A 25,232-nucleotide genomic window follows, 5' to 3' on the forward strand; every position below is an offset into this window, starting at 1 on the left:
GGACTATCAGGTTCCAACCCCTGTTGAAGAATTTCTGGCAACTTTCAAAACTGGGTGACAACTGCCTGAACTGGCATTGGTGGCCCAGCTGTTCGCTTGTTTTGTTTTTGTTGGGTGATGAGAATTCCGTTAGCTATGGGATGGAAGAAGGAGCTGACTCTTAGAATGCATTCCGTTCCCTTGGATGTATATGTAGGGACAAGAGATACACTACACATGTCTCTTAATTTCCTTAAAATCTTACTTCTGCCTCCTATTGTCCAGAGCCAGAATAAAAAGAACTCATTTCTACAGCCTGAACCAAAACATAAGTGTGTGCTGGTGGTTAGCGAACTGGACCAATTGTTAACATGCTGGATAGACGGTACCAAATTCTGACAGAAGGCAGGCAGGTTTCGTGGCACTAGCCCATTCGGATCAGCCAGCAGTGACTGCCTGGAGGATTCTGGGTTTAGATGGAACTCACAAGCTGGACTCCCGTTACTTAGCCATTCCGTGATGGATGGTGGAGGGCGGGAGGGCATTTCAGCCCCAGGACATGGAAGCACACAGGGGAACCTACCCTCAGACAATCCCTCCCTCCCAGGTGCCCCTAACGGAAACCTACTCTGTGGGGCTTTGTGAGGCCAACACACAGACAATGAACCAATTCCTTGGGCAGAGAAGAAAATGAAGATCTTGTAAAATATAGAGAGCACTTCTGATTTAAACCTGAAACCCAAGAAACAGGTTTATTCCTTTTTATTGCTTGGGAGGTTGGGGGTTAGTATTTTGTGGTTTGTCTTAAAATAATTATCTCTGTAATTTTTATTGAATCTGTAATAAGCTTATTGATTTTTTTCCTCTTAAAATAAGCAATATTCCATGGGAAAAAGGCCAACCTTTCTTGGCATGACCTCTTTTTTTTTTCTTGGAGATTATTAATTTCTTTTTAATAGACCTCATACTGCAAAATCAAATTTTTATATCACAAAGGGATTTACATTTATCTTGAGCTGCACACTCTTCGTCGTCTATCAAACTCCGTTTAAGTTTCTAATTGAAATAATTTTTCAAGTGTTGAGCAATAAAGGGGCAATAAGTGATCTATTTAAATTATTTAATCAGCTGATTCATTATTAATTCGGTTTTGTTCCTTGCTGCACAGTGAGGCTAAGATGATGCCTTTGATTCTCCAATCTTTTCTGTCATTAGGCAACAGCAGAAGTGGCTGTTCTTTCCAGCCCGCTTGTGCGCGGCGGGCTCTGGGCACTCAGGCAACATCAGTGTGAATCACAGTGAAACTTAATGCATGAACTTGGTTTTGCAACAGGCAGCTCCCAAAACAGAGAGTGGTGAACACAGCGTGCCTACTCTTAGTCAAACTAAAAAAGAAATTGCCCACCGGATAGGACGGGCCATTGCACTAAGAAAGACCTTGTCCTTCAGCATGTAAGGGCTCATTCATGCCTTGGTCTACACTCTCTCTTCCTTCCATTCATTAAGACTGATCGATCTTCAATGTGGCTTATGTAATGGATCCTCAGCTAGTCTATCTGATTAGCTGGTTTGCAGATTTCTGAAACCCTTTGACCAGCATCTCCTATCTGGTAATCCTTTTCACAGCACAAACTTGTGCAGAATACCAGCCTCCCACTCCACAATCGGCCTTTTAAGGAAACCTCCAGCTGATTCATGCTCACACTGACTGTGAGAGGTGCTGGCTTGGCACTTCTGCATGCCGCTACGCTTCACAAAAGGGCAAGAGCAAAGGGCCAGCAACTGGGAAGAGAAAGGTACCTTTTTGTCCTTATTGTCCTCACCCCTCAGACGTCAGAGGGGGAAGAACCATGTGTTGCAACTACCATGGCATTCCTGTAAAACTTTCCAGCACTCGCTCTGGCCACCAAAGGACGTCCTCTGATGGAGCAGCTCCCACCTCGTTGCTGGCTGTGCTGACCTTTTGTTCACAACCCAATGGCTTGTTTATTGAACAAATAAACATTAGGACCTACTAGTCCCATTAGGGGCTGTGAGCATGTGAAATAAAATGACACACTGTGCTACTCGGCCGGCGTAGCTCAGTGGTTGAGCATTAACCTATGAACCAGGAGGTCACGATTCGATTCCCGGTCAGGGCACATGCCCGGGTTGCAGGCTTGATCCCCAGTGTAGGGCATGTAGGAGGCAGCCGATCAATGATTCTCTGTCGTCACTGACGTTTCTCTCTCTCTCTCTCCCACTTTCTTCCTCTCTGAAATCAATAACAAAAATATTTTTTAAATGACAGATTGTGCTTATCTTTACTCTCCTGCTCCAAGATCCCATCACTGGTTTATCACCCTTTTGATGAGTGACAATGACCATTAACAATACAGCAAACACCACCAAATCCCAAGTACAAGTTATCATCATAATTAGAAGAATAGAGCCCTTACCCAGGGCTACATGGGTGAGAACTCAATGTCATGGTCTCTCCTCCATACAGTCCTAAAACCCAGCGGCCGTGAGCCCAAACACCCAGGTAGTAATGGAAATGAGTCATGACCTTTCAAGATGGCAGGTGATAGAGGCAGAAGAGCTAACCGTGTGTCTGAGACACCTTCTCCCCAGTGAAAGCTCAGGTTTGACAGGCTGGTTTATGAATAAATTCATGACGTGTGATGTTTCCAAAATGTCTGTTAAGAGCCATTTCAAAATGAAGTCATCAAAATGACTGCACAGTGTATACTTCAGATTCCAACAGCCGGGGGGAAGAGGTGCTTATTACACAGAATTCATTACCAGTATTTCGAGTGTAGCCTCTCTATGAACATTTGTTCAGGATTGCTTTTGCACAATGGTTTGGAACATCAGAGAGAAAGAGCTAAGTGAGAAATCCCAGAAACCCAGACTTTTCTTCAGCTTGTTTTTCTTCCCCTGCCTTGTTAGAAAAAAACAAAACATTCTTTTTCTTCAAATTTTAATGCAATTGAAAGGATTTGATGTATTTTTTTAATTTATCAGTTTATGTTGTTAAAAGTAGGGACATCACTTTAATGTGGGAAATGGAAGCTATATACCAGGGATTTTCTTTCATGATCACATGGGGGTAAAGAAATCCTTCATTGTATGCAAATTGCCTTTCATAGGTATTTAATTCACAATGTAAGTATGTGCAGACTTACATGATATCAATTCTTATATTTTTTGAATTCAGTCTGGAGCTGCTAAAAGATGACATTACATGGCTGAACAATCAAATGAGCCAAAGGAGGAGATTTGAGCTCAAAAAATATGCTAAAGGAAAAAAACTACTATTAACATAGAATGACCAAAATAGTAGGTTAAGGATTAGAAATACTGCCGCCCCATCTGATCTAAAGGAGAGCTGGTTAGGTTCTGACACACGAACAGAACTGAAGAAGATCAATGTGTAAAGCACAGAGAGCAGAAATCACACAGACACACACAAAGAGGAAGAGTCAAGTAGTGTAGAGTACATAAAATCCTATATAATAAAAGCCTTTATGCTAAGTGTCCTGTCATCTAGTCAGCCATTCAACCAATCAAAGTATAATATGCTAATGATATGCTAAGGCCACTCAACCACTCACTATGATGTGCACTGACCACCACGGGGCAGTCAACTGCTCGCTATGACATGCACTGACCACCAGGGGGAAGACGCTCCAACCAGTGTGTGAGCTTGCTGCTGGGGTCTGGCCAATTGGGACTGAGTGAGACAGGCCGGACACGCCCTGGAGCCCTCCTGCGGTCCCTCCCTGGCTGGCCAACCTCCCATGTCCCTCCCCAGCTGGGATAGTGCACTGGTGGGGTCCCTTGACCTGGCCTGCACCCTCTCACAATCTGGGACCCCTCGGGGGATGTCGGAGAGCCAGTTTCAGCTCAATCCCGCAGGTCAGGCCAAGGGACCCCATTGGTGCAAGAATTTTTGCATCAGGCCTCTAGTTCAATAATATTTATATATCAAAAAAGCTCACCATAAGCAAAATTACAATACAATGACCTTCAAAATTGTACATATCTGTTTAAAAAAACAATTCTAACAAACAACAACAAAAAGCTTGCAAACCTATTTTTCAAATAATGTATGAAAAAAAAGAGAAATGGGCAAAGCAAATGAACAGGCAACAACAAAATTCCAGGGACAATCTAAATTCACAATAGGGGGACTAGCTGAGTCTATTGTAAAAAATACATATAATAAAATAGAATACTATGGAAGTACTAAAAAAAAGCACCTAATTTTGAACATATGAAAAAAATTCCAAAATATTAACAGTATCTATCTCCACATTGCAGAACTATAACCGTTTTTCTTTGCTTTGCTGTGTGTTTCAAGTGTTTTACAAATTCTACATATTCAGTATATACTGTTTTGCAATTAGAAAAAAAAAGATAACCAGCACTGTAAAAATTTTATAAGAATTTAAAACTGGAACAAATTAGATCAAAGACTTCAGCATAAATGAGGGGAAAAATTCTTCCCAATCCTATAAAATTATAGCATAAAGACTTGAAATATTTTACTTCCAAGAGTAAACTGGCAAATTTTGGACAAATGTCATTACCCTATACTGACGTTCTTAGAAATCGGCAGCTATGCCTGTAGCAAAGGACAATGTTGAGTCATACATGTAAGGACATAGCTTGGACCCAAAGAAAAATTCCATTTCCTCAATTGTGTTTGCACTGAAATCTGCTGTATTCTGGAGTGAGTGGGGCTGATGGGACCAGAAAGCTGGGGCTTTAGATTGGATGGTGCCTCCTCACAGACTTTGAATCCACATTGCCAGTGGGTTAAGAAGGGAGATAGCACATCAACTCAAGCTTACTGCCTGCATCACCTCCCCTTATCTAGGAAAACCATTCCTGTAACTTTATCAAGGTAACTGATCATTCAAACACAAGGAAAAATAATTATCCTACAGTATGAGTTTCTGGTTGCCACTGTAACAAACTAACACAAATATGGTGGCTTAAAAGAACACAAATTTATTCTCTTACAGTTATGGAGGTCAGACATCCCAGGTCAGTTTCATGAGGCTAAAGTCAAGGGTGGGCAGACCAGTGCGACCTCCGGAGGCTCCAGGAAAGAATCTGTTTCCTTGCCATGTCCAACTCCTTGAGGCCGCCTGTCTTCCTTGGCTTTTGACCCTCCCTCACATCATTCCAGCCTCTGGTTTCATCATCCCATCTTCTACCATCCCTCTCATCTCCTGCTCCCTCTTAGTAGGATGCCTGTGATTATACCAAGCCTACTAGATCATCCCAGACAATCTCCCCACATTCAGAATGTTAATTTAAACACATGTGCAAAATCTCGTTGCCCGTATCAGATAATTACCACAGGTTCCAGGAGTTAGGACATTAGGACTTGAACACCCTGGGGGGGGGGGGGTGCAATGTGATTCAGCCTACCACAACCACCAATCAGCTAGGCAAGGCCCAACCTATAAAATTCTCCATAGAGCAGCAATTTGGCACATTTTTTGTTGATATTTTAGAATCATGACAAACTATGATTCTCTTCAGAAATATGAACTTGAAGGTAAGGCAGATAAGTGGATTTCTCGGAGGAAAAGGAATACTCATTCTCAAATTTCTTGTTCTTTCCCCAAGTCTTGGATGAGTGCTGCACAGCAGAAAACTCACATGTTTTTAAAGACAATTATGGCACATCTGCCATATGGTGGATACAGATGTGAGCAGAGGCGTTTGCTTTGCAAATGCAAATGACAGCTTTGACTTTCCTATGGCCTCTCTTTGCCAAGGGAGCAGAGAAAGAATGAGAACCCCGCCTGCCACCTGACCACCCCTGTGCCACCCCTCGCCCTCCCCAAGCCTGAGACTCCAACGAAGGGCAACTGAAGCCATCAATGGAGGTTCCTGAAAATCTGTTAAATAAACATATCAAACCTTTAGGTTTTTTAATGTGGCAGGACCAACGTACAGAGGCTGATGGCTCCTGACATATTTTTTGCCACACCCACTAGTAAATGACCTCAAGCCTCCAACCTTTCCCTTCTCTTTCTCCTCACAGTTCATCACCCAAAAAGGTGACATCTTTGTGTTTTCATGATCAACACACCTCTGAGTTGTTTGGTGAGTAAATAGTTACTAGAATATACAGACACTTAAGTACTGAACTCCAATGTGGACAGACTAGCAAGGAAGGGGGAGGGGGAGAGGGAGAGAGAGTGGGGAAAAGCCACTTTTGTGCCCATACCTGGACACTTGAGTGTTGTTAAAGACGGGGAAGACTGTCACAGCAGATGCATGGTCACCAAACTACCCAGGCCCCTCCACGTCTCCAAGGAGAGGTTCACTCTCCTGCTCTCCAAAATGGCCCTTCACCTTCCTAACCTGCCCAAGCCTCAGCCCCTCACCCTCAGGAGCCAGTCTTCCCTCCCTCTTCACAGAGAAAAGAAGGGTACCGTTAGTTAAATCCCTTTAACCGCTTACCACCACCAAGTCTACAAACATGCCAGGGTCCGATCCATTCTTCCCGCACTTGGGTTAGAATGAGACCGTGACCTGTTCAGGACAAGGCACTCCTCCATCTGTCTCTGCAGGGAGAGGGGCAGACAGGCCTCCCGAAGTTCCAAGCGTGGCTGTGGCCTTGCGGAGCTGAGTCTGGCTCAGAATCGGGAGAGCCAAGGCCTACACACCTCCCTTTACACGGAGCAGCGGAGGCTGTTCTTCCAGAAGGTGGTGGAGCCTGGGATGCATGGTCTTAGAGTGGCCAAGACCCAGTTTCTTCCTCGCTCCCAACGTTCTCTCAATTACCCAGTTCCCCCTGGGTCCTTGCCCCCTCAGGCACCACTGACTCTCCAGTGACGGTCACCATGTAAATATGCTCAGGTCTCCCCAGTGAGTAGGTCTCTCCTCGGCCCACACGCTCCCACTACTGCCCCCTCTCTCCTCCCATTCCCAGTCTTCCCGAGGTGCAAACATCCAGTCACTCCACTACCCACTCCAACCTACTTCCCGCCCCATCCTCTTAATTTTCAACCATTTATGGCCACCCCTTCCCAGTCTTCTTTCCTGAGCCGCCTCTCCCTGCCCAATTCCAAAACGTTGGTGTTCTTGCGATTCTAACGGAGACCCTCTTCCCAATTCACTCTCCACCTGCTCTTTAGAGACCTCGGCCATACCCGTTGCCTAACTCACCATCTATTGGCCAACTCTCCACGCTCCCCCGGCCTGTCTCTGGAGCTGCAGAGCCACACTTCCAGCTGCTCTCTGATACTCCACTGGAACGTACTCACAGGCACGTCAAACTGACCAGGACCACACCTGCGCTTCTGTTTTCTCCTTCCTGCCTCCCCAAACCGCTGTAACCGCAATGTCCCTTCACTGGTGAAAGGCCCATCCATCCACCCAGCTGTCCAAGTAGATTCTCCTAAGTGCATCTCGAATTGGCTCGCTTCTCCCCAGTGGCATTCCTCAGTCCTAGTCCATGCTCCCCTCACCTCTCTCTCCTAGTGAGCTGTAACAACCTCCTAAATGGCCTCCCAGAATCCACTCTTGTCCCACTCTGCGACCTCATTACCTTCCTATAATACGGCCACCTCACTCCCTTGCTTAAATACTTTTAACAACTGCCCAGTGGCTTTTGAATAAAACTCAAGCCTTAATATGAACCATCTCTTTCTAATCTGGCCATAGCTCACATCTCCAGTCCCATGACACACTCTTCCTGTGTCACCCTCCCTCCCTATGGAAAGATTCCCTCAGTTTGCTCATCCACATCCCTTCTCTACCCTGTTCTCTGGCCCGTGAGGCTGACCAGGGAGCTACATCAGGGAGCTGCCCATGCCCTCTGACTTCTGGGGGCTCAGGGCAGGGGGAGCCCCCACAGGAGATGGGAGATGGCTAGAGGAGTGGAGTCAGTTATTAAAGGCCCTGGTTTACTTCCTCCTCCGTCTGCTTAGCTTGCTGCACCCTTCAACCGCAGGTCACCCCTCCTGTCACAGTGACCCGCTCCCTCTGGGAACCACCCCATCACCCTTTCACCCCACCAGGCTAAGGGCAGTGACAAGTCAGCCATTCTCGGGCCCAGGGCCTGGCACCATCCTCTGTGCTCTGACACCCAGCCTACACCTTTGTAACGGTCCCTGTGTTAAACACTCTGGCCTTTAGCTGGATTGGGCCATCCGCGTCCTGTTGGGATCCTGCGTGGTGTACCCTCGTCCTCCACACTCTAGTCCTGCGGCCCTTCCTCAGATCCTTCAGCAGGCCATGCTTCATATTCCTGGAGGCCCTGTCACACCTGAGGCTGGCCCTACTGCTCTGAGTGACATACGGGCTGCATGAAGTCACCTACTGTGCGCTCCTAAGGAACCATCAACTTTGCCGCTGATGCACTCGCAATGCTGCCGGTACTGACTTCTCTCTTTAATGCCAGCTCCATAGGGCAGGGACCATGTGGGTGGCACCCAATTCCCCCAGTGCCTGGCACCCTGCAGGTGCTCAATAAGTATGTGTCAACCATCAACTCATTTTTCCAAGTTTCCCTGATGGGAATCTGATGATATTTAATGTTTCCCTTAAGCACTGGTGTTATAAATGTAGAATTGCTACACAGATAGCTTTGGATGACCTTGGGTAAAAAGTGACATCATTTATTTCCAAATCCTAGAGGTATTCAAAACGCATCCTTCATTTTGACAGTGATGAAGTCCAAAAAATGTATAAATGGTACACAATATGTGCAAATGCATTTGAGGGCAGGATTCCCATTAGTTTCATCATCCTAAGAAATCAGTCTTGAATAGCAGACCCAAGGTAATACATAATGAAAAGGATTATAAATATTTGATTAGTGGTTTCTTATTATTGAACTCTGTTGCTGACTGACCATCTAACCATAGGGTGTCCAATTCCTTCACTTCAAGAGAAACATCTATGACCTATAAACCTGGGTCTAAACACAGGTCCTCATACTGGCTTTGTTCCACTGACTCCTGAGCCTTAGGTTGGCCATTTAGGAATCAGCCCCTGTCCTTGGCTTTTTGATTCCCCTGAACTGTTATCAACCAAACTGCAGATCCTCCTGCCCTCACACCCCTCTGGGGCCTACCTCCTGGACTTACTCACTTTTGAGAAGTGACCACAATACGGCCAGCACTCCTGTGCTAGGTAAATTACACCTCAATAGAGATGTGAAAAATAACATTGGGGAAGTGTTTAATCAACTGAACCATGCGATCAGTCCCCACCTGCCACAGACTAGAGTTAGCTGGCACGTGCCTGTGTCCCCATCAATTTTAATGCTCCGTGTCAGCTGGCATTTCCATCTTATATGCAGAGCAGAGGCCCCCCTAATGTGATCATTCAATAATGATTTGTTGAAGTGAACTCTAGTGGAGGCGAAAAAGGACATTTTCTGGACATCAAAATAATGCTTTTAAAAACGGTTTCACAAAACCCTTGCCCTAAAATATTCCTTTATAAGCAGCTGACAAGTGGTGCAGGAAAACTGCAATGATTTGGGTTTGAAAAGCAGACATGACATTTAGCTAAAGACCCAACAAGTCAGTCATTGGAGAAAAAAGGGGGCAGCCATCTGTCCCCTGCTCCAGTGCCCAGTGCCGGCTGCTGGCCCCGCCACGGAAACTGTCGGATTACGGCCACATGGCTGAGCGCGTGGACCGAGGAGGCAGCTGAAGCTGCTTTCCACTTGAGAGGAACGTAAGTCGTTTTCTCTCTGGAGTCTGGCGGAAGGGGCACGGCCCTTAGATCAAAAGAGACGCCCTGACCAGCTTGCTCAGTGGTTAGAGTGTCAGCCCCAGGACCAAAGGGTGGGGAGTTTGATTCCCAGTCAAGGGCACGTATCTGGGTTGCAGGTTCCTCAGCCGGCACATGCGGGAGGGAGGAACCAATCAATGTCTCTCTCTCACATCTATGTTGCTCTCTCTCCCCCCTCCACTCTCTCTAGAAATCAGTGGGGGAAAAATATCCTTGCGTGAGGACTGAGAGAGAGAGAGAAAGAGAGAGAGAGGATTCACTAGAAGTTCTCCTGGACCTTGAAAGCCCAACAACTCCTCCTGATGGGAAGCTATTTGAACCAGGAGCTCGGGTGGGTGGGCAGAGGTGGGCTTTGGGGTCTGAGTGATCTGGGTCTGGATCCGGACCCGTCAGTTATTTTCTGCTCCAGCTCTAACCCCCCAGACCATGGTTTTCTCACTTGTGCAACTGGAATCATAATAGAATCTTCTACTCGGGGTCGGCGCAGGTTTGAAATGAGAGGCTGGACCATGACTGATGTAGGAAATACTCAGCTCGGTGCCATGGAGCCCCCAGGAAAGAACATGCCATTAAGGTAAATGGCCAGAGCCCCAGTGCAGCCCGGCAACAAATAAAACCAGCGGCTCCGTGTGCCCTTGGTCAGGATTTCAGAAGCCCTTTCCAGTGCGCATCTGCCCGCGAGGAGGGGCCTCCGATTCCATCACTTTCGTGTCACAGCCTGCAGACTCGAGGAGGGAGACCCAGAGCAGCTGTGATACACGAAACACAGACTGACTTTTTGAGGGTATTATGTAGTAACCAGAGCCCCCAAATTAGTATCTGAGGTTCTGCATTTTATTTTTTTGTTTGTTTTTTGTCTTTGTTAATCCTTACCCAAGGATATTTTTCCATTGATTTTTATAATGGAAGGGAGGAGAGACAGAGTGAGAGGAACATCGATGTGACAGAGACGCATCAATTGGTTATCTTCCGCACATGCCTCGACCGGGGCCAGGGATCGAGCCTGCAACCGACGTATGTGCCCTTGACTGGGAATCGAACCTGGGACCCTCCAGTCCTTGGGCTGATGCTCTATCCACTGAGTCAAACTGGGTAGGGCAGAGGTTTCATATTTAAGAGAGTCATCACTTCAAGTGAATGGTTTTTTCTTTATTCTTGACCCTTCAAGAATAAATCCTGCCTTCTCTCAGTCAAGGTTCTGATAACTAAGAAATTAGGCGCTAAATTTGAGTTGACTTAATTATTCCCACAACTTCACCAATATGGATCATAGAGAAAGTATACTATAAAGAAATTTCAGTTTCACCCGAAGATGGGCCGAAGCAGGCACAGATCCTTCCTCCAGGAATTGGGGCCTCAGAGCTGGTGGCCACACCAGAGCAGAGAGAGGAGGTCTGCAGAGACAACGGAGTTGATTCTCTAAGAGAAACAGGCGATGCCCTGTGTGGGCCTGGAGACTGAGCGAGCAGCTAGCCCAGCTCTGGGTCTCTTTTCAGGTCTGTCTCTCCCACCCAACCTCCGTGTGGGCGGAGTCAGGTTGAGTAGATTTCTTGATGAAGCCCCTTGGCGGATGTCCTGTGGGCCAGGCACCTGAACCACTGTGAGTCCAACTTGGTTTTGGATCGTAATTCACAACCACTGTGTTCTCCAAGTGGGGCACTGGTGCTCAGGTGAAGAGAGAATATTCTTCCTCCAGCCCCCAACTTCCTGGTACTAGGTGTAGAAATGACGGCTGATAGGGAAGGTCCACAGAAGAAGGAAAGGCTTAGGTTTGCAGGGAACGTCTTGTTGAATGAACATGTTGAAGCTTTCCTTAGATGTGTTAGGGTCACCAAAGGAAGAACGAAAAAGGCCAAAAGGGGTAAAGAATTATAAATTTACTAGAGGCCTGGTGCATGAAAATTTGTGCACTCAGGGGGGGTCCTTCAGCCCGGCCTGCGCCCTCTCCCAGTCCAGGAGCCCTCAGGGGATGTCCCACTGACAGCTTAAACCTGCTCCCGCAGTCTGGCCTCCCTCCGTGGGAGGCAGGGGAGTGGACGGCCCCCCCCCCCCAATTGCCCTTCTGCCACCACCACCACCAGTTGCTGCCACTCCCCCCTCCCACTCTCAATTGCCTTCCCCTCCCTCTGCCCGCTGGCACCCACCTTGGCTGGCCTGGTGCCGCCCACTTGCTGGCGCCACCCCCCACCGACCAGTCATTCAGCTGTTTGGTGGATTTGCATATTAGGCTTTTATTATATAGGATTATTACATCTGCTAGCAGAAGGGCTGAGACCAAAATGGCATCAGCAGGGCAGAGTAGGGGGAGCAGGACATTTATGTCTCTTGTAAGGGTCAGTCAGAATAACCGGTGCAGGTGGGGGCCAGGTGTAGATAGTCCACTGGAAACTGGGTGAGGCAGTTTACTGGAAACGAAAGGCCATTAATCATGAGATCTATAATGAGAATAACAGGACAATCACCGGGAGGGGCGAGAGCTCCAAGCAGAGTATAAGGGAGCACAAGAAAGTGCCTAACAAGATGGGGGAAGATAGCCAAGGAGGGGCAGGAAGCAGTATAACTGAGAGTGTATGACAAATAGATGACATCCAGAAATCCCTGGCTTATAACCTCACACTCTGCCTCACCCCACCAGCCACTCTTAACAAGAAACAGACCTTTCACTTTCACTGCAGGTGCTCAGGTCAAAGGGCACAACCAGTGTGTGAAAGAGGGTGGGGGTCAGCCCAGCCTTCCCAGGTGACCTTGATGCTCACATTCTCAGCTACCTTGTACTGTCTCCTAACACAGGGACAACCACCTCTGTCATCCCAGCTCTTCACAATCAATCGTACCCAGCACTGCCATCACACCAGATTCCACTTTTACCCATATCCTTATGGCATAGCTATTTCTGGGGGACAGAAGGAAAAGACGGAATTTGGTTTGGACTCTTTGCTTTAGAAGTGACTTGGAGAGTTCCAAGTGGCTACGTCTAGACAATTGAATACACAGGTGTGAAACTCAGAGTAGAGCTGGAAATGGTAAGTCATGGGCATTCATTTTATCATCCAGGAAAAGAGCGGAGAATAAAGGCAGAGGCGAGGCTGGGGTTGAGAATTAATGAATTCTAACACTTAATGGCCATGCACAAGCTGGCAAAGACTGAGATAGCGACTAAAAAAATAGGAGACAGCAGGGGAGTGAAGGAGGTTGGAAGTCAAGAAAGAGATTGTTTCAATGAGAAAGGAGTGGTCACTGAAAAATGAAGATTGAAAATTGTTCATGAATTTGGCAATATGGAAGCCATGATGGCCTTGGAGTAAAGTGTTTTAGTAAAGGGAAGGAGCTGACTGGGTGATGAGTGAATACAAGGCGAGGACAAAAGGTCAGTGAGTGCAGCCTTGCCTTTAGTGACATTTGGCTTTGAAGTATAAAGAGAGAGATAAGAGGATAATAGAACGTGAAGTAAGCAAGAAAGCGCTCATGCGCATGAAAATGCAGACAAGTACATACTAAACAGTACGATAGAGAGGATGGAAACAGCAGAAATGAAATAGCACTCCATTCTACAGAAGGCTGGGGATGAGTTGTTGACATCAAACCCACATCTCTTTGCCCTGAAGGCCGTGGTTGGGCAATAGAACAAAAACCAGTGAGACCAAACATAGGCATTAATCTAAGTAACAGTGGCATATGAAGACAGGGAGATGGGGGAGGCCTGACTCACTGAATCTTCTGGTCCCTGGCAATTTTCCTGTGATCACAGAGACACAGCTGGAAGTCACTGCCGCAGCCAAGCGACCACACAGTACCCGAGAGGAAGCAGAAAGCAAAGGCACTAATAAGCACGTGCGACCAGAATGTCACTGGAGCGTGCTGATAAACAGCTTTATCTGTGCCTCCAAAAGCGGGCTGGGTGTGCCCACTGGGCAATTCTCACACACATGAGGAACCACAGAACCACGTGGGCTCTCCAGCTGTGTATACATCCCAGGGCTCTTCTCAGAACCTTTTGGAACACTTTTTCAGTGTTTAACCTCAGGCTAAAATGCTTGAAGCTGTACTAATGCTGTCACTGGAGTTTTCAGAACCATCGGTGTGGGAGCCCCACCTCGCTAGAGAAAGGACCGAAGTAAGAAATGCTGAAAACTCTCCTGAAAAGATGCCCTATGAAAAGAGAAATATTGCTTTTTCTCAGTTACAGTTAATGGCTAGTTTTAGAGCTCGCATAAAGAAGTGCAGTGATGAGGAAGGGAGCTGCTTATCTCTATTGTGTTGGTACTAAAGGCTTAGCAGCAATACTGGCAAATAAACAGCTCATTGACATGGAGAGATTTTCGTCAATCTTGGGGTAGAGACGTAGAGAGGAAAACGGATATAAGGAAAGAACAAGATGAGATGTTGACCCGTAGATATGATTGACTGGCTAGAACCACATCCTCACTGCTCTACAGGCAGAAGTAAAACATGGGGACTGTCCACAGAGACAACTAGGCAATCCAGTTAACAGGAGGTAGACCAGATAACTAAAACGTCCAGGTGCTTCCCACACTGAACTTCCATTATTTAATGGCCAAAGAAAATTCTGTGAAGGCCTATTTATCTTATATTCTTATTAGTGAAAAATAGCATTTTGTAAGGCAATTGCAAGATTTAAATTCATGATGACAATTTACAAGTTCAAATAAACACAAATAAAAACCAGGACTTATGAAGGGCCACATATCAAATATCCCTCACATGACTTGCTCTACTTCTGAAAGAAAAGGCTCAAATGCTACAGCAGCCCTGTGATGGGGACAGGCAGTTACAGATGACAGTTTTCAGATTGAGTGGAGAAAAGAAACCCATCGTCACCAATCCTAACCTTCCCATTGTCGCCATTTTGTTTATTTCCAGTTGCAAAAACAAAAGGCAATCTTAAAGCAACCTCAATCTAAACTGTATTTGTACACCATGAGGTGCCTATCCTTTGGGAATTTTCTGGGGACTTAGGAATGGACAGACTTACCATAAATAAGGCTGTTTTCCCCAAAACAAAACTCATTGTTGTCAACCAGCAGGCTCAGTCCTGGAGCCTACAACTTGGGCTGACACAGATAATGCCTCAGAGGCAAGATGCACCCTCACGGAGGCCCAGAAACCTACTCAGTGAATCTGAGCAAATGTAGGTCCCGCTATCTCCCAGGATAGAGCTGGCACCAACCTCTGCTGGAAAAATTCAAAGGCAAATTTTTCCAACGCTAATCAAATCTCTTCCACTTCATGAACGCCCATGTCTTCTAGGGCAGCTGCGACGGTGGTGTTTTGCAAATGAAATCCTGAGAAAGTGGTTATAACCGCACGTGATGGACATGGGGGCACATGTCCTTTACCAAGGTGTTTTCGCATGCATCCAGTCCATTCGATTTGATGTTTGAGATAGCTTTGTGAGGGGTACATGATTTTAGGGAATTGGATTTTGAGACTGGTCCTGACTCAGAAGATCTGAGTCCATGTTGGGCAATGTTCCCCACCTTCCTGTGACCCAGTTTATTCATCTGCAAAGGGCAGGGAGCTTTAAGGTAAAGGATTGCTATGAGGATCAAATGTAATCATCAAAGATCTTAGCACAATGCCTGGCAGAGACAGCTCAGTGGGCTGTGGCTGGCACTCTTCTCTGCTGTCGTCATCACCTCCGCCAATGAGGCCCCCTGACTGAGAGCCAGGAAGATCCCAAAGTCAGACACTCACCCAGAAAGAGCAGATGCTGCTCCTGACCCCCGTCGATGGCTTCTTCCAACCCACCATGGAAGCAACTTAAAAAGCGCAAAAGGAAATAATGGGTGGGCTCTTGTATTTTAAATAAATGGAAGCCAAGAGAGGGGTTGTGTGGCTTGAAGCTTGGGCGAAGCCTTGTGGCTTGCCCTTAGCTCTTGGTGACGAATGCAAGATTTCAAGATGCTGGCAGCCTTCATTGCCTCCCAAATTAAAAAATGGGGAGAAGGGAGGGTGAAATGGGGTGATCATCTCCACCAAGAGCTGCAATGACAGGAGGGAACCTTGGTCCCCATTTCAGCATGCTCCCAGGACTAAGGCCCAAACACCGCACACAGCCTTTTAGCATTTTTTAAGCAACACATGACTGGCTTCAGAACAAATCCATTTTCTTGAGAATATATACCTCCAATCTGGGGAACATATACCTGTATTCATTTTTCAAATACTCAAATATGTCTGAGGGTTCAAACACACTAAATGTCCCCAGGAGGTAGCTAGGATGCCCCCATGAGAAGCAAATTCCGAATCTCCACCTCCTTTCCAGCTCTGTTCCTTTCTGAGCTTCCCTATTGTACCTGAGGCTGAAGGGGGGGGGGGGGGGCGGGATTTCACAGCGTTTAAAATCATTGCACTCACCTATGCGAGAGGTAGGGACGGAAAGCTCCCACGGCTGAATAATGGGTTTTCCTTATTTAAAGATATGCAGTAAGTTAGATTTTTTTTTTTCCTGGTGCCAACAATTAGGAATACACACTTCCTGTTTCTAAGCAATTTCAAGTTTAATTAGGATTCTTTAAGCCCCATTTGTCTTAACAATTTGACAGCTCTGGCTTCCCCTCCACACCCACACTTTGCCTTTTTCACACTGTTCCCCGTGTGTAGTATTTCAGTCGGTGTAAGTGCCAGGAGGGAAGGGAAGCAAGCAGAGTGCAGCTCGGGCGCTTGTGTCTTCTCGGGCACCCTTTGCAAGGCACCTGGAGGGGCGGTTCCTCTCCCTTGACTGACAATGATCTCTGAGCGAATCATGAAAGAGTCTTAGCAAAAGATGCGTGTTTGAGGGGCTTCCGCGGGATGAAGAAGATGACATCACAGGAAGACTGTGCAGGAGAGCACCCTGTTTGTCCATTTAAATTAGTTTCATCATCCACAACAAGTGTTTAAAAAGCAGGAAAGCAGGCGTGATGCATAATGCATTGTGTCATGATGCATACCAAGTAGGCCTGCTCCCCGCCACCCAGCTCCCAAGCCTTCACAATCTCTCTGAGTAAGCACTTTGTTCTAAAGGCTTTGACAAAAATGCCATTTAGGGACTTTCAAATTTACAGCGAGGCCATTTGTCATCATGTATGTGAGAGGGGGAGGAAGAGAAAAGAGTGGTGGGCTGCAGGTTCCTTGCCTCCCAGCCTCCTGGTGGCGAGGGCTCCCAGGACCCGCCCTGGAAAGATGGCACGGGCTGTCCCTGCAGGGCGCCTGCACGCAGAACCCTCCCCCCGGGGGTGCGCGGCTTCTCTTTACAACAAACAAGAAACTCATATGAGACATCTATTCCCTGCTCACGCATGAGCAGAATGATTTGCTCTTGGAGTAGCCAAAGTTAAGTGAAGATTTGGAAATAAATTCCCAACTTCTGTATGGTTTCTCCAATTCCCACCAAGACGGGGGTTGAAGGGGGGATGGCATTAAAAACATTCTTTATTCTATGCCCAGCCAGTGCGGCTCAGTGGTTGAGCACTGACCTATGAACCAGGAGGTCACAGCTAGATTCCTGGTCAGGGCACATGCTCGGGCTGTGGGTTTGATCTCCAGTGTGGGACTTTCAGGAGGCAGCCAATCAATGATTCTCGCTCACCATTCATGTTTCTATCTCTCTCCTTCTCTGAAATCAATAAAAATATATTTTAAGAAAACATTCCTTATTCTAAAACATCATTTTTAGAACATATGATTAAATCTAAGATAACGCTACATTTATGCAACAACTAAAACCCCCTGGGAATAAAGAAATAGATGTTCAAAAAAGAAAACAGATCACATCTGGAATAGACACTGTTACTTTAAAATGATCATTTTATAAGAAAGCACTTTTTTTGGATTTAAAGTAAAATTTAGACCTAAAGTGCACATGTGCTAGTCCTCATTGAAGTAGGGAGAAATCAGAATTTGTGATGGAGTAAGCCTCACACCGCGCACTCTTCTCCAGCCACTCACTCCACGCTGAGCACTAGTGTGTGCTGGAGTCTTTACCAAACCCTGGGGCTACTATTCAAGGACCCTAAATGGGGAATAAGAGAATAGCAAGCCCCAAAAGCTGACTGTTCTGGGACTAGTGAGAAAGGGTTAACGTAAATGATTTAATGAGTGGATGATTAATGGTATTCAAAAGGCAGATTCAAGTAACCAGAAAAATTCTCTTTCAGCTAATTTAACATTTTGCCATAATTGAGCACAGACTGCCTTGAGCCACAGCACTTTGCTGGGCTGCACCCAGGGATGGGCACTTTCTGGCCCTGTGTTAACTCTCCCAGGCGACAGGGGTGGCCCTTGTCAGTAGAACATCTTCCTGGGCTTTCAGAAATGACACCCAGTCCTGAGAGCAAAATGCGGGGACCAAACCTCAATGGCTGTGCGCACACGTTTTCAATTGCAGCCGCATTTAGCATCCACTACACCAGGAATTCAGGAACCTAGAGCTACTGCCAGGTAATTACTGATCCTCACAAACTTCTAGCGCAGTGGTTCCCAACCTTCCGAATGCCGAGACCCTTTCATACAGTTCCTCATGTGGTGGTGACCCCCAACCATAAAATTATTTTCATTGCTACTTCATAACTGTAATTTTGCTACTGTTATGAATCATAATGTAAATATCTGATATGCAGGATGTATTTTCATTGTTACACATTGAACATAATTAAAGCATAGTGATTAATCACAAAAACAATATGCAATTATATATGTGTTTTCCAATGGTCTTAGGCGACCCCTGTGAAAGGGTCGTTCGACCCCCAAAGGGGTCACGACCCACAGGTTGAGAACCGCTGTCTAGTGTGAAACACCCATTTCAGTCGTCCAAAGAGATGATCATTGGCCAGACTCTTAAGACAGATCATGCAATATAGCATCATGTATTGATCCGCTCTGACCTATACTTCCCTTTCCAATTTCTTCTACCCTTCCCATTCATGCATTTGGAATCACATAAACTGTCTAGAGCTGGGAGGCAGGTCAGCTTGGGTTGAATCCCAGTTCTGTCCCAAATCATATTGTGTCTTCTAAAAGAAGTCAATTTGCATCTTTGATTCTCCCTTCCCTCTTGTCTCTTTAACAAAATTTTGACAGGTGGCTGCCCAAGTCCCTTCCATCTCTAACTGTCCGTGGTTCTAGGACTCTGGGGCCTTAAACCTGGGAAAGTAGGGTGACATTGTCAGGAACGGGATGAGGTGGAAAGATGAATATTTGTGGAGGAAGGTATGTGCTGAGACACATAAATGAAGGCCCCCTCCATGTGACCATAAACATAAAAGTTTTTGAGCAAAAATGAGAGTCATAAATGTACATTGAGGGGAAAAAAAACAATATCTTAAAGTTGAAGTCCATAGTCATGAAAAAAGATGAAGAATGGAAAAGCAAGAGGGAGGGTCTTTGCATGAGGAGCTCAATGTGACTGGAACCCAACTCCATCTAGGATTTATGCCAACATAAACATCAGTGACCCCTCAGGTCTGAGTGTGGGAATTAGCATTAACTTCCTTATTGAGCAATAACTTCTCCAGAGCATAATAATATGTTGTATTTTATTATGCCTTTAATTTAATAAGGTGCTTTTGTAACATAAATTTTTATTGATTTCAGAGAGGAATGGAGAGAGAGAGAAATATAGAAACATCAATGATCAGCAGCCTCCTGTACACCCCCCCATTGGGAATCAAGCCCACAACCCTGGCATGTGCCCCAACCAATAATTGAACTGTGACCTCCTGGTTCATAGGTTGACGCTCAACCACTGAGCCACACCTGCCGGGCAATGAGTTACTTTATTAACATCTACTATCAACAATCCAGTAAAACGATTATTGTTACCAAAACATGGCAAACAGGTCTACTACAATTTGATTTTGTCAAGTTGTTATTTTTGACTTTTCACATCCTATAAGTCAGGACATTTTTAATTTTATGCTTTCATGTCCCTTGTAATGAACCACCTCTCGGTCCAGGCCTTCATGTTCCCATACCCTCGGATATCAATACCCTAGCCAAGTTTTCCCCTTCAGGTTTTTCCAGAAATTACCGCAGTAGATGTCTAAAAATTAGAATCACTTTCTAAGAAGGATCGTGTGAAATAAGAAATGTAAGGCTATCTACTTTAAATAACGGAAAACCACAGCAAATCACTTGGACACTCAGATGTGTTGACAGACAAATTAACATCATGTATTCAGAAGTCAGAGAACTCCAATGTAAATCGTATTTGCTTATTCAAAGGATTACGGTAAAGGTCTCGGGTAAGACTGAATTTGACTGGGTTATAACGTCAATGAATAATTAAAGATCTTTTATTCCTCACACTCCACACCCTTTTGGCCAAATCCCCTTAGCACAGATGTTACCCATTCTAGCTGCAATGCAAATCTCTGATTGTGTACAGACATCAAGGTTTGTGCAACATGTTTTAGATCATTATAGAATCATAAAACATAGCTGGTATCAGAATTCTAAGTTATACATTTTACCTTTTGTAAACTCTTCATTTGCAACTGACAAGGAATTCACTAGGTTTCCCTCACTTTATTTCTTTCATTCATCTTTTCCTGATGAAAACCAAAAACCATTACTTTCCATGCTGTAAAGTCTTAGATCCAATTCAGGGGTTTGAAATAGCTGTCGTCGCTGCTACTCCATACCAGCTATGTGCCACAAGTGGATGCCTTAGAAGCGCTTCCATTTCTAAATGTCCCCCTATAATGTAAAACTGAATTTTCCCCACACAGCCTTGCTCTGAAAGTCTTTGAAAGCTTCTTGCTGCTGCCTGAATTTTTCTCCTCATCCTCCTACAGACCCATAGATCAGTCTCCAAATTTATAGTACTCACCTCTACTCCCAAGCCTGCAAGCTGCATGCACACCTGCAACACACGTGTGCGCACACACACATACACACACACAAATGCACACACATCATTGCTGCCAACCCCCAGCCCATTCCTCACATTGCTTCAGCACTGATCCATGCATCGTAGATTTCTACTGAAGCTGCTCCTCTTCTGAGAAGCCTTCCCTGATTGCAGTTAACAGCTTGCTCCCTCCTCAACTTTTAATGTTTTTCTGAATCATAAGCAACTCAGTTTTTAATTTAACTAGATTAGATTACCAAGTTTATCTCCTCATATTATTAGTTTATACCTCAGTTTTAAAAAAGACCTTATTCCCTTGTACTTGTTTACGTCATAATTCCCCAATGAAATGGCCAACTCTTTAAGGATGGAAATCATCTTTACACTTTTCTTATCTTATTCCATAGTCCCCAAGGGCAAAAAATAAGCATAGTAAATATTTTCAGGTTAACTAAGAAACACTCTCCTGAGAAAGCCCATTGTTGAGTTTATGTTGGTTTCATGATCAGTCATTAGAGACATTAGTAACATTCTGTAACAAATATCAGCCACTTTAGATAATGCCAGTTTGTCACAATATGCATCCAGGAGATATCTATCTATCTAATATATATATCCATATATATATCCATATATATACCCATATATGTATCATATATATCCATATATATATCCATATATATATATTATATATATCATAAGGAATTTTTCAGTTTTAAAAATGTAATTCTTTATCAATAAGTACAAAAGTAAAGGAGTTTTTAATAAGTTATTATAAAAAATAATGCTTAATCTAAGGACACAGATTGTGTGTGTGAACACATATGGAAGGGAAGAAAAAATATAAATTAAAAAATGAGACAAGTAATGTGGCTTATGAACTGCATTGTGCATTAGTTTGAGGTTGGAGTGATTCTAAGTTAATTTTTACTGATTTTAAGAGCAGAGAAACTTTGGAAACTCACAGCATGGAATAAATGATTTAACATGTTTTTTAACCACATCATAGATTTCTATGAAGAACAGTATATAAATAAGAAAATTAATGGGTGCTTGGTAGATAACATCTTAAAGTGGTGCATCTTAAGGTTTAGTTACAATGACAAAAATTATAAGTCTTCATAGCTGTGGTTCACCCTTCCTTTTCTGGTTCATGTCAAAGAGAACCAAAATTTATCTCAATTATCCATAAAATAATAGATGGTATTGCTACAGTGAAACCTCATCTCAAACTCCGTCTCAATTTTAAATTTTTGTATGCTTTCCTTTCAAGAGAAATGTGAAAACTAGAAGGAATTAGAATTGCTAGTTACTTGTTTATTTAAGTTGATTAATCTTTCAGGGTGTGCCCTCTGATCTGTACATACTGCGGTCCAGTTTTTAGCATCTCTGGATTATGCTGTGGTAACTGAACTGCAGAATGGATTCTCATAGGTGCTATAAAACCCTGTCCATGGTTTCGTGCTGTCATACAGTTTGCATGCAGGCAAATTTCACAGTCTCAAAAAAAAAAAAAATAGTATGGTAGTAATTAAGCATATAAGGCCACAAACCTATTCACGCCTTTGTTTATGGCAAATCCATGCAGGGAGTAATGGGGTAATAGAGACCTGACTTTACGAGTAGTCGAGTTTAGAGCATCCCCACTGATCTGCCTCTGGACCCTGTCCCTCACCTGTCCATACCGCATCCACCGCCATGCTAATGGCAGCGGCCTGCTCCCTGCTCCCCGGGGAAGGCCTGCGCTTGGTCACCCTCCCACCAGCACTCGGCTTTGCAAACTTTCCTGTGCACCACAGCCAAAATACAGCATTGAGTGCCCACGCAACTTTGACATTATGACTTTGACACATAAACCTCAAATTTAATCTGAGATTTTTAAATTCAAAGGCCTCCATACTCTGCTGTCACTCCCATTTTTAGATGCATTGTCTACAATGACATTGCATAGAAACTCAATGGAGCTACATGCTTCCCCACCACATCCGGGAAGATCTCTGCTTTTCACCTTTATTTCTGCCACTCTTTGCTGTCCACTCAAAAACATACACATCCCGAAACCTCCTTCCAGCCCCATTCCAATAGGCTAATCAGAAGTGTGTCTGCTTCCGTCAACAGTACAGAACGTCCTCTGCACGTTCAACATGGCAACCACCAACCTGTCCAGCCTGTTTGTGGTTGTGAGTTTGCCCTCTCTTCCTTGGGGCTTTGCTGTGACTTATAAAAGAGGGAATTCTCTTATTTCTTCAATAGTCCTCAGTACACTGACCTGCCCTCAGGTAGTCAGTCAACAAATGTTTATGAAGCAACCTGCCTACATGACAGGCCCTGTTCCAGGATCTGGGGATACTATGATGGACAATGCAAAATCCCTGCCTCTTGGAGCTTAGAGTTTAGTGCCTCTAATAGGTGCTCAATAAATATTTGCTGTAATGTTCTTGAACCAAGCATCTTTGTATTCCCCAAGGTGTATATAATATTTTTATAATTATATAGATATTCACATTTTTAATTAAGGAATTTTTATTGTTATGCCTCTAGGAATGGATCAGAGTTGAAACTTCTAGAGGATAACGTTTGTTGACCTGTCAATCAATATGCATGTCCAAATATTCCACATGAAAAAAACTCGTGCAAGAGGTCGAGGTAGAATCGTCTAAACTCTTTAAGAAACACGTCCCATGGATACTTTTATAAAATAATTCGGCTGCAGCAATGAGATTGGGACTTGTATTAACAAAACTGGTTTGTGACCTTTCTCATAAAAGCCTCAACTGATACAGAATTCACATTCAATTTCAGTCTCCAATTACCACTTTCAAAAAAAATATCTTTATATGATGGCCTTGAGAAGATTGATGGTCAGTTCAGGACAAATGAAACATTCTTAAAGGTACTTAAAGGCAGATACTCAATTTGAACTTGGGGGTTAGCAAAGACATCACAACGTAATATGGATGTAACATACATGTCACCCCTCCTCCAGTTTCACTCTTAAGCACACTAACTATAGGTCATAATATCACAAAATAGTCCAACAGCTGAAAAGATAAAAGTTAATTCACCGTCTCTTACCCAACAGAACTCAAGCAAGCAAACGGGGGTTGACAAGGAAATGTAAATGAATTTTTCCACTCATACACTGATTCATAAAAATTGATATTTCATTTTCTCAACACCATTCTTTATTGTTCAGCTTGAAAGCAAATGTAACATAATCATTTTCAAAGCTGAAAAGAGGCCAGTGAACACACATGGCTTTGTTTGAAAGACCTGGCGACACTCAGGATGTGAAGAAAGCGAAGTCCTGAATCACAGCTCCCGTCTGGCCACTGTCTCCAAACCCCGATCTCATTTCCTGCGAAACTGACTTTAAAAGAACTTCCTCCCTGGACTGTGTGAGGATGAATGGAGGCCACGGAGACCAGTGGGTGTGTAAACAGACACGGGTGGAGGCCCGGTTCTGCCATCGAACAGCTGTGTGACGGGCAGCACATCTCTAACCCCAGCTTAGCCACAGAGCTGATCACAGTGATCCCGACCTCCAGCTTCGAGCATTATAGGAAGCAGCGCCACACGTCTAGCAATCGATAGTGTCAATCATTATTGGCATTACCACCACCATTATTATAACGTTCATCACTAGTGCGTATAACATGGAGGCCGAGGGCCTAAACACCTTAGGTGCCCCTTAAATGTGAGTTTCCCTTTACTCTCCTTCTTTTTATATATGGGAAGAAGTACAAGCAGGATTTCGTTCTCGAAAGAAAACCAAGAGATTTTAATCTGTTCAAATGATATTGCACAATTTTCGGAGTGGGGGGGATGTGAAAATCTAAGTGGATATTTTCTCTCCCTGCCGACATTAGTTCTGCTGGTCCAGAAGTTCTGAGGGGCGGTATGTGGGACCAGTGGCATGTTGTTTCACATGTGGCCTATTCTTAAATAAAAGATGCTGTAAGCTCCAGGGAGATCACGACAAGTTCACATTCTGATACTGAAAATATATATACAGCCTGGCCAGTGTGGCTCAGCAGGTCACCGGTTTGATTCCCAGATTGTGGGCACAATCCCAAGTAGGGGACGTGCAGGAAGCAGCCGATCCATGTCTCTCTCTCATTGATGTTTCTCTCTCTCTCTCCCTCTCCTTCCCTCTCTTAAAAAATAATCAAGAAAAAAAAAACTATATGTATTCTAAGTACATTTCTGGTAACCAGAATACCCCATTATGCTAATAGAGAGTGAAAAGTAACAGGCTGTACAGAAAAGTCCAAACATTGCTAAGGTCCTCACACTACAAAACGAACCATGTAACCCCATGGCCAAGAGCAGAAACCCCTCCAGAGCAGCCCTGCCTCCATGCGCCTCTCTCGCGTTCTTTCCCACACGCTCTCAGCTTCCTTATATCAGGAGGCACTTCAGAAGCATTTTAACTCGACGGACCTCCACGCCACCCAGCCGGACGTCCCTGGTGTGGAAAAAAACTCACTAAATGAAAACCGCGGTGAACACCAGCACCTTAAGCCACGCTCTCCAAACCCCCAAGCTAACAGAAACAAATGGTGGAACACTTTTCAAGAAAACACACACTTGAAAGAAACAGAGACACTGGCCCACGGCCCCCACGGACACAGGAAGCTCATTT

At 44.8% G+C, this 25,232-nt stretch overlaps 1 protein-coding gene across 1 annotated transcript in view; it reads right to left on the reverse strand.

Annotated features, from left to right (window-relative positions):
- DSCAM (DS cell adhesion molecule) overlaps window positions 1–25,232 on the reverse strand; it is a gene marked incomplete at its 5' end in the record, with an annotated part of 440,423 nt that overhangs the window by 401,998 nt on the left and 13,193 nt on the right. The gene's annotated exons all lie outside the window — the stretch shown is intronic.

This window comes from Myotis nattereri, assembly GCF_964212035.1.
Source record: "Myotis nattereri genome assembly, chromosome: 3".
NCBI classification, from domain to species: Eukaryota; Metazoa; Chordata; class Mammalia; order Chiroptera; family Vespertilionidae; genus Myotis; species Myotis nattereri.